Raw genomic sequence first — 10,816 nt, 5'->3', positions numbered from 1 at the left:
TCTGTTGTTCTGCCCTTCACCAAATAATTACCCTCTTTTGTTTCTATGGTTACTCACCACATTTAAAATTTTGTTGTATTCAAAGGCTCTCATACACAAAGCACTCAAGTCAAACAGATACAAAGGCTCAATGTTTGCTCTGCAGCAGGGATAGATGATGGACAAACACAGAGCACAATTGACTTTATTTTATATGCCAGTTTGCCTGAAATACAGTAATCAGATTCTTTTTTTGCTTCGACACTGTCTTAATCATAGTCTGGTTTCTGTACCATGGAGACAGTGGGAGGTAATTGTGTCTTATTATTCAGGCGGACCTACGAATCATGATCTAAATCACATGCAGATGTAATTATCTTCACAGGAAAATCCATAATCATTTCTGTAATACATTAGTGAGGAAAAACAAAAGTAAACCTTGACATGACTAGAGACCACTGAGAACCAGTTACACAAGCCAGATGTCCCAGTGCACCGACTAATAAGGAATAAAAGAGCAGGTATGAGGAGTAGATAACGTATCAGCGGCTGAATGGAAGAAAAGAATAGAGGTGAAAGAATACCCTCATAAACTTCTGCACATCTCTTTTTAATAGAAATACAGAACGTCAAATTTGCAAAATCTGTATTGGAGATATATAGACTTTTTTTTTTTTATTAGCAATGCGACAAAGACATGTTCCGTGAAAATTATGGTTTCTTGCTCATGAGCAACTTAGGGGGTTGGTGCAACTGCCTTTTCTCCCTGATTTACTTCCGCCAATTTATATGGCGGAGCCATATAATCAAATAGCCTAGATAGTTTTCATTTAAATTTTAGCAGACTAGCTAGCTAATGATAGTTTCGTTAATAAATAGCTCTTGTTTTCTTTAATTATGTATTAAAATACTATTTTCTAAGCCGTATCTGCTGCAGGTGGAAAATATACTTAAACTGAATTGAGAGATTTCTTTTAGCTATGTTAGCTAGCTATGGTGCTTTTTGCTTTAGCGCCAGAATGTTTCTTTTTGCTAATATTTTACCTTTCATTTTACATAGACAGAGATATGCAGTGGTGGTCAATCACAAGTAAATGTAATTCGTTACTGTACACAAGAAGCTTTTTCATGTATCTGTACATTACTGGAGTACAGTAATCCCCCGTTTATCGCGGTGGTTACGTTCCAAAACCGCCCGCGATAAACGAAAAACCGCACTAAACGGACACCACTCCACACTTTATTGTTTAAGCCGTAAATTATCCTCCCACACACTTTAAACACACGCAGAAAACATTTGCAAAAATACGGTAATTCTATTTTTATTAATAAATTTCCTTATTTCAACATAAAACTCCATAAAAACAAATAGTTTTTTGGCGAGATTCGAACTATGGTAAAGCGGGGATTACTGTATTTCCATTTGGGGAGACTTTTCCTTTAACTTTACTACATTTTAAAGTCAAATATCTCACTGCACCTTACTACATTTTGTCAAATCAGTCTTTTTTAATTTATGAGTGGATAAAAATGTAACTGGTCAAGCACGCAGCACGCCACCAATCAGGATTGAGTGCGCACACTGTTTTGAACTGGTTTTGATTGCCACTTGGTGTATCTACTTATCACCAACATACAGTTCACCATCAGTTCATCAGCAAGCAGAACATTGTGAGAGGAATAAATGATATAATATGATATGAATAAACTCACCACAACACCCATAGTTTTTACTTAATAGATATCACTCATTAATATAATTCTATTAATATATTAAAAATAACATGAGTCTTTCCACATAAACTGAGTTGATTAAGCAAAGTGTCTTGTGACAAAAATGATAATAGGAACATTATAGCCATAATAAATCATAGTATTTTGGATACTTAAGTACATTTAAAGGCAAATACTTTTGTACTTTTACTCAAGTGAAAATCTAAAGAGAGCACATTTACTTTTAATATTTTACAGAGCGTATCTCTACTTTAACTCAACTACATAATTTGTATACTTTTGTCCACCACTGGAGATATGACACAATGAGATATCAAGAGTATAAGAAAAATGTTCACAGAAGGTTGAGAAAAAGAATGCGGCTAAGCCTTCTCTAATCATTTATCCTACAAGGCTGAGAAAAAAACCCTTTAATTCATGTTATATACTGCATAAATTTCGCAATGCACTTGCATATAATATATAACCTGTGAGAACTCTGCTACTGTAAAGTGATCTGTGACAGTGTAAAAATAGAGCTGGAATGTAAACAGCATGTATAAATAGAGATATTTCCGACGTCTCACAAAGACAGTTGTGTTTCTGTTAACAGAAAACACACTGTGACTGTTTAGTACTGTTTAGGTTCACAAGCGTTCATATTTAGTGCTCTGTGTGTCAGTGAAAAAATATCTGACTCTCACATTGTGCATTGAACTGTAGGCTACATTGTCTGGTGTTTATTGTGTTTTCACTGAACAGCTATTGAAAAGTTTAGGGTGAGATAAAGAACAGGTGCAGAAACATTTTTACACATGCCCCCAAATGTTATATTATTTTAAAAAATGTTTAAGTATTTAAAAATATTTTTACATTAAATATGGCATTAAATAATGTATTCGTATTTATTTTTAAAATTGTGAATTACATTTTAGTTAATTATTGTTATTTTAATTTAGAGTAAAATATATATTTATATATATAAATATTGTAAATAAAACGGCACTCATTTAACTAACGGCAGATTAATGCAGCAAACATTTCTGTTTGACTATTTTTATTACAAATATAAATAAATTCATGATGTCCTTTCTTTACTTAGATATAAAAAAATTATAAACTCCAAGAAAAATAATTTTGAATCACTAGACGTTTGTTTAACTGACCTGCCGTGTCCTAAATCAAGCACCAAAATCCGCCATGATGCACACATCCGGCAATTAAAACCATCCGTGTGGAAACATAGCAAAAGTTCAGTTTGGTTTTCTGATGATTTACGTCATTTAAAACACTTTTAAGTGTCTTCATTTTACAAGAATATTTTGTCTTCATGCTTTATGTGGAGTTTGGTTTCACTAATAATAAACATACATTTGCATAAAACATCTATATTTGCCCCTGCCAATGTCGATTAGAGTATTAAAAACATGAAAAGTATTAATTTAAGGTACATTAAGAACAGATAAAAATGTGAGATTAAGCTGCGATTAATCACAAATAAATATTATAATCTATCGACAGCCCTAGTGTGTATATATAGATAGATAGATAGATAGATAGATAGATAGATAGATAGATAGATAGATAGATAGATAGATAGATAGATAGATAGATAGATAGATAGATAGATAGATAGTCACACACAGACTTTCAGCAACATTTTCAACAAGAACCGGTGACTTTCTAGATGTAGACATGTAGACTGATGCCACAAAGTTGAGAACAGTTTAATTTTAGGCAACTCTAGACCAACTCCCAATCGGAGTGAAGACAGAAGAGCTCGCGGGATAAACATCCTGATTTTGTGGAATGCTAGTTGCATCATAAACTGAAAAAGAGATGAGCACTTTCATTCTAAACGTGTTCAATTGGGTTGAGGTCAGAATACTATGCGGGAACTCTTACGCACTTTATATTTATTATGGGGTGTAGTCAGACTCAAAACAAGAAGTTAACTTTAAGCTTTGATGGCACACACACCAAGAAGATAATGATTGTAAATTTCTCCTGGACATTATGATTTCCAGAGAACAGATTAATTTTTATAAGTGATGACTGGCATGTACCCAAGTGCAGATTGTATTATAGCCACTGATTGGCCTTTTATGATAATTTGTCCTTCCTCAGAATGATCTTTTCTGGAGGGATGGCATGGCTACGTGACAGAGCTACATTCCACTTATTATCTTGTAAGACCTCTGTGCCTTTCTGCCCTTTTCCTTTGGTTCTCATCCAATTTAATACTTACATTATTGAGGGTGAATATTTCTTTTTTTTGAAAACACATTCATTTTGTGAGTAACAGTGAATTTTATCTTCTTTAGATCCAGCACTTTGCTTTCATGAAATGTTCTTTCAACTTGTAACATTTTGAAGAGAAAAGATAAAGTACTTCCCAAATATATGATACTGATATAAAATATATTGATATAAAATTAAAAAAATACAGGCAAAACAATAAGACTAGGAGACATTATTAAAAATATAACGATTTAAATATCAATAGAGGCCCATGACCAGAGATCTTGATGGGACAGGATATAAATTTTGACAAAGCTTCATACAAAATGAAGTTAAGAATACCACACTTGACATGTGAAGCCAAAATCTAGTTAATTGAAGATCTAAATCTAACAAGTGAGATTTATAACTCACTTTGTCATCCAGTGTGCAATCGGCTATGCAGCTGGGTTTGAGCATTAAGCAGGGTTGCCAGGTCTCAGTCACATTTTGCAATATAACTAACAAAACATAAAAAAACCCTAAAAGTAGCTTAACAACCATTCAGCCCTTCAGCCAGGGCGTGCTCGAGGGCTCTATGTACAGGTGCTGCATTACAGGTCGTTCATCAAATAGAAAGAAAGAAATTGTTCTCTTTAGATTTGTTTACACCTTTTTTTATATCTCCATCTTGTCACTTCCATGATCTAAAAGAAACTGTCACTTTGTGTGAACATGGTTTTTACGCATAGCTGAAAGTGGAATGTTTCAGGAAGATATCAGGATGTTCCCAGCCTCTGTGCTGCTGTTCAGGTTTATAAACACTACGTTAATAATTTTTGGACTATGCAGCTTTGCTGATGCCTGGATATTTTGGGCCACTGTTGAGTGAAGCAGTGCCGGCTGACAAACAAAAAAGAACTACATGAGCTACAATCTGTTAATGCAGACCTTCAGTGCAGTGCGACCTATGATACGTGTTAAACTGTAAACGCATAGAGTTATAGAGAGTGTGTTGTAAATATACTATGTACAAACTTTTGGTCTGTACAAATTCATTAAGGTAGCATAGGGGTTGTGGAGCTGAGTCCAAAATGTGCAGATTTTTGGAAATACATTTTATTTATCACTTAAAATAAATAACACAATAATGTGTTATATATATATATATATATATATATATATATATATATATATATATATATATATATATATATATATATATAGGGTCTGGCTCATTGTTATTTACAATAATGGCTTTCATTATCATTGAACACTCACAATATACATGATAATATTAATAAATCAATTATCAAAACAACACTTTCTGGCATAATTTTTATTGAAAATGTTCTTATTCTAGCCCTAAATTTGTAAAAATGTATATAAACTTTAAACGTTCACTTAGAAGGAAGTAAATAAGTAAGAAACAAACTACCCATCCTGTAAAACAACAAACGTAACTATAAACACTGAATCTAAAACTGTGAAGAAGGTTGTAGAACTAGAGAAGACACAGACATAAGACAAAAGCTTAGCAACAAAACATACAAAAACAAGAACTTAACTTGAGGTTGATGAATAGTGATAACACAAATGTGTTACAGATGTGACATGCAATGAGACATGCATTTAAGCGTAATCATGACAGAATTGTTGTATGTTGTATTGCGAGGTATATTTTTTTCTAATCAAATAATCATTTTAATTGAATTTCTTTTTTATTTCATTTTAACTATTCGATTTTGTTTTATATACAATTTTCTCATGATATAGTAAAAAAAAAAAAAAAGATCTAATCCATAAAATGAAACAAATGTGTATAATGAGTTACTTAAAATGTCAACCTTCAAGATGATTTAGTTCAAGGAAATATATAATAAAATTAATCATTTACAACCTTTTTATTTACATTTTTATTATTAGAACAGCAGGCTTTAAGGACATCTGACACAAACTATGATTATCATTGTTCCTCACAAGGATCTAAACACACACACACACACACACACACACACATACAAACAATGCACTAAATACAGTCTAACAGAGTTCTGAAAACTTCACCTTTAAAGTTATTTTCATTTTAATCAAAGCTGTTTGCTAAAAATGCATGAACAGTCTGTCACTTGTTGTGTAACAGGAAACTGTTAAGATGCTCTCCTTTTTTCTGTGACTAAACATTTCATAAAGAGCTGCTGCTGAAACTGAATCTGGTAATGATTTACTGTGATTTAATCAAACAGACAAAAGAGATGTATTGATAAGATTAGATTAATTTGCAGCAAGAAAAGCATTTATACGGTTTAATAGATTTACTAAAATGCTTGGAGAATCTTTCAGGTCCTACTTCAAAATGATTGCTTTGATATTAGTAAAAATTAGTTATATAAGTACTAGCATGTTCAAAAGATTACTTACTGTGGTGTTTTATTATTCAAATATATGTATGGAGTTTTAGCAACAGTAAAGAGATACACATACTGTATATTGGATATATATATAAACAAAATGTTGCTTATTTTACCATACTCAATACCATACTATAGAAACAATAACCAGAATTTGTTTCCAGAGCTATTATTGTAGAACATGTGGTAGTATGAGACCCAAACCGGTACCAACGTGACCATGCCCATGTGCACAAAGACAGCTCCAAGCAGATCTGGTTCACATGGGTTAGAGTGAAAGATCTTGAGAGGCATGCTATAGAGATCTGACCTTAAACCCTACTGAGCACCTTTGGGATGAATTAGAACACTGACTCACCCCAACCTTCTCACCTCACCTACATCACTAGACAAGTCAGCTTATATGTATAAGAATTTTAAGAATAGACTTTGTTAGTGGAGAATGTGGCAAGGAAAAACTCCCTGAGACTTTATGAGGAAGAAAACCTGAGAGGAACCAGATTCAAAAGGGATCCTCATCCTCATCTGGGATACCCATCCTCAACTGGGTGGCCCTAAATGACCATTTACGACAGTTCCATCAGTGTTGAGGTGTACTGTTCAATGATGGGCACTTAAATGCAGGACTGTACATGCAAATCTATGCCATTGTAGTAGAGTGTTGATATTAATTACAATCCAAATCCATCCTCAAGAGTTGTTTAGGAACTTAATGGATCTTTAGGCTGTTGATGTGGAGCTGTCCCCAGATGCACAGCTTGGTGTCCAATTGAAGAGAACTCCATCCAGAGGTTGGTTTTTCGGGATAAATCAAATTGAACAATATCTTTAATAACAGTCTTGTGTGTTTTCACAAACACACTCCAAAATCTAGTGAAACATCTTAAGGGTATTATAACAGCAAAAAGGCGACTAAATGTGGAACAGGATGTTCAAATAGTTAATGCATATAGGAGCTTTATGTAGCTTTCACCAAATGCAACTATTTACTGGAGGTACAAACGCTATCATTAGATTCATAATTATATGAATAATGAATTTATCATTTGAATCCTGTGCCAGGGAGTCCAAGGTAGGAAAATTGCCCATGCTGTCTGGGAGGACTTCCATTCTCTTTCTGAAGTCACCAGAAGAAGAGGATAGATAGATTGCTCTTCTGAGTGATTGGGTGTGTTTCACTGCCCACTGAAACACATGATCAGCAGTTCAAAAGGATATAGTGGCTTCACATGTCTCAGAAGAAGCAAGAGTTATTGCTTACTCTCCACACTCATGTGATAAAAGAGAAGTAGCTAGTGGCTAGACACCAGTAGAAATGCCCACTGGCACTATGGATTTGCGGATGACCAAATAAAATGATTGGAAAAGCTGCAAGTATACAGAAAAAACAATTGTTACAAAGCAGTTTTACCCATGTGATGTGCCAATGTGCCCAGTTTAGTGTTAATAATTAATATGCAATACATAAAGGGTTTCTACAGAAGTGTATCTGTGATTACTGATATTATTTTTATCCTTGCATGGTAATGCTTAAGTACTCAAAAGTAAAGAATATTCATGTGAAAAAGAATTCAGTCTCTCATAATATTTGAAAAAAAAACCCTCTTCATCTCTTCCTCTTCCTCGACCTCACAATAGAACAAAAAACAGAAGTAGGTCACATTTCCCTTCCATGTGACGCTTTTGTCCTAATAACACAGATATGAAAGGCCTAATTTGTTACATCCTGATTATATCTGGATGTTTCTCTTATTAAATGTAACTTTAATCTTTATCCTTTGTTCCAGAAGAGTGTACCTCCAAATTTAAGTAGCTCCAAGGCTGTGGATTAAAGCATAGACATACAGAGAACAGATAAACCATAAAGACTACAAGACAGAAGATGCTTGATGTTCTGAAGGGGTTTTTTTTTTTCAACTTCAGAAATTTGTAACTTAAGGACTATATTTTTGTATCCAGAATGATATACTGTACATATATATAAGTAATCAGAGGTGGAAAGTAACAGTTATGGAATTGAGTAGTTTTTCTGTGTACTTCTACTTTTTAAAGTAATTTTTAAAATCTGTCATTTTACTTTTACTTAAGTAACTATATTTTAAATAATATCGTTACTGAGTAAAAAATAAATAAATGTGAAAAAATTATGCGATTGGGAACAAATTGCATGCCGGCAACTACTGCACTGATTGATTGATGGGCAGAGAACAAACATGCTAAACTCAAAATAAAGAAAGATGGAGAGTTGTTCAATGTGTTCACTCACTGTATGAATTCGGAATCCGCATTTGCGATTTCTCTTATTATCATAAACGATTTTTTTTCTTCTGCAAAAGAACATAACTCACATTAGACTCAAGTCATGGATTGTAATTTTTTTTTTTATTATTTACTTTTTTGTTATTGCACTTTAATTTTTAAAGGTGTTCCTTCTATTAAATGCAACTACTTTGAGATTTATATCTTCTTGTCCTTTTTGAGTTAAAAAAAACGTATGTAAATTTTACTTTGAATACATTTTAAATGAGCTACTTTTTACTTTAGTAGATTTTTTTTAACTTGTACTTGAGTAAAAGTTCATTGAAGTAACTCCTTTTAGTTGAGCAGAATATTTTAATACTCTTTCCACCTCTGTTAGTAATACAGTGATACATGAAAACCCAATGTCTAGAAAAAATATTAAATTATTAAGCAGTACCCAGTAAAACATAAAATTTTTAGCATAATTTGCTTGAAAAAAACAAAAAAACAGTTTTAAAACTTACATCAAAAGATATTTTCCCGGTTTCCTGCATTTCTTGTCTTTTTCCTTTTAATTCACTGCCAATTCCCAGCACTGCGATTCCCTAGAAAAAAAAAAAATCTTCTGGGATTTCCTGGAATTCTTTCAGCTCCTGTTTAGAGCTGTGCTGCTGGCTGTTGTATGTGATTTGCTAAACGTGAGAATACTCCAGGTGTTGGAAAATGCAGACCAATCAGGGTTTGAGAATGTGAAAAGATAGTGTGGTTTTCTCCACAGCATTATCAGAGAGAAAACCTAGCATGACGGTTGATAAACTTTACTCTCAGCCGTTTCCAAAAAGTACACTAATAATGTCTCGCAATGATCTAAGTGTTTAGTTGACTCTACATTTCTAACTGCCTCAGGGCATTTTCTATGAAACTCACTAAAACTCCTTTTGAATCTGCCTAGGGTGTTTTTTGGCTTGCCAGAAATCCAGTTGACAATAGACATGTGCATCTGGTTTCCCAAGTATCTAAACAACCAGTCCTGCTTTAACAAGCCCTGCTGGCACCAGTAACACAATTTCTCACACATGTCTATCAAACAACTAAAACTGAGCGTGCAATCTCTCAATACACCAGTGAACATCAGAATTAGAATCATCTTTATTGCCAGGTATCATGGGTTTCATGTACGAAGAATTCATCATAATGTGCTTGTGATATAAAAATATTAAAAACATAAAAAATAGGCAAATATAATAATAAATAATAATTAAAAATAAGGACACTAACTATACAGTTTGTGCAAGGGATGTAAAGTGAGGCAGTGCAAATCCAAGTGTAATATAACTACAGTCTCAAATGCGATTATCATGTTCAGCTCTCTTTGTGTGTAATGCACATGTTGTATCATCATGCTTAATCAACCATTCAGATCCCTTTTCTGCAGTGTTGTGATTACTTTTGCTTGCTTTGATAGCATTCCATAAATCGCCATGTTTTCAATGTTTTATTTGTGACTGCGGCTTCTCTCCTGCCCTGACTGAATGAGATGGGCTGTGTCTCACTGCATGTTGTTTTTCACTGTAAATAATCCAGATGGCACCAATTGTAGCCATTAGAAATTGGTCATGGTGCCAGCGATAACATCTCTTTCCCAGGGATTTCAAGCAAGCTTGTGTTGTCTTTGCACTGTCTGTCTTGCACTGTTTTTCTGTTATGTAGCTTTATGTTGTTAAATGTAGCACCAGGGTTCAGAAGGAACGTTGTCTCATTTCGCTGTGTACTGCGTCAACTATGTATGGTTGAAATGACAATAAAAGCTTCTTGACTTGACTTGATGAAGATTAATATACATGGTTATTCAATGTCTAACAAACTGACAGGAAAGGAATGTAGAAGCCTTGACCCACTGATGGCTCCAGGGACTATTAAAGGGTTGAGGATAAAGTCCAAAATGAGATTATATCATTACATATTATATTACATGTGTAGATCAATGAATAAATATGTCATATGTGGTTCTTCTCCAAACTGTCTATAGGATTTTAACTTCACTTGAACTTGGAAACCCAAACCTGTTCCAGCATGGCAATGCCTTTGTGCACAAACCTAACTTCATGAAGATATGCTTTAAATAAGTTGGAGTGGGAATCTTGAGCATCCTGCTATAGAGCTCTGACCTCAATCTTATTAAACACCCTTGGGGTGAATGTGAACGCTGACTGCATCCCAGGTGCTGACTCACCTCACCTACATCACTACCT

This window comes from Silurus meridionalis, chromosome 8 (assembly GCF_014805685.1).
Source record: "Silurus meridionalis isolate SWU-2019-XX chromosome 8, ASM1480568v1, whole genome shotgun sequence".
Classification (NCBI taxonomy): Eukaryota; Metazoa; Chordata; class Actinopteri; order Siluriformes; family Siluridae; genus Silurus; species Silurus meridionalis.
This window is presented reverse-complemented; position numbering follows the sequence as displayed.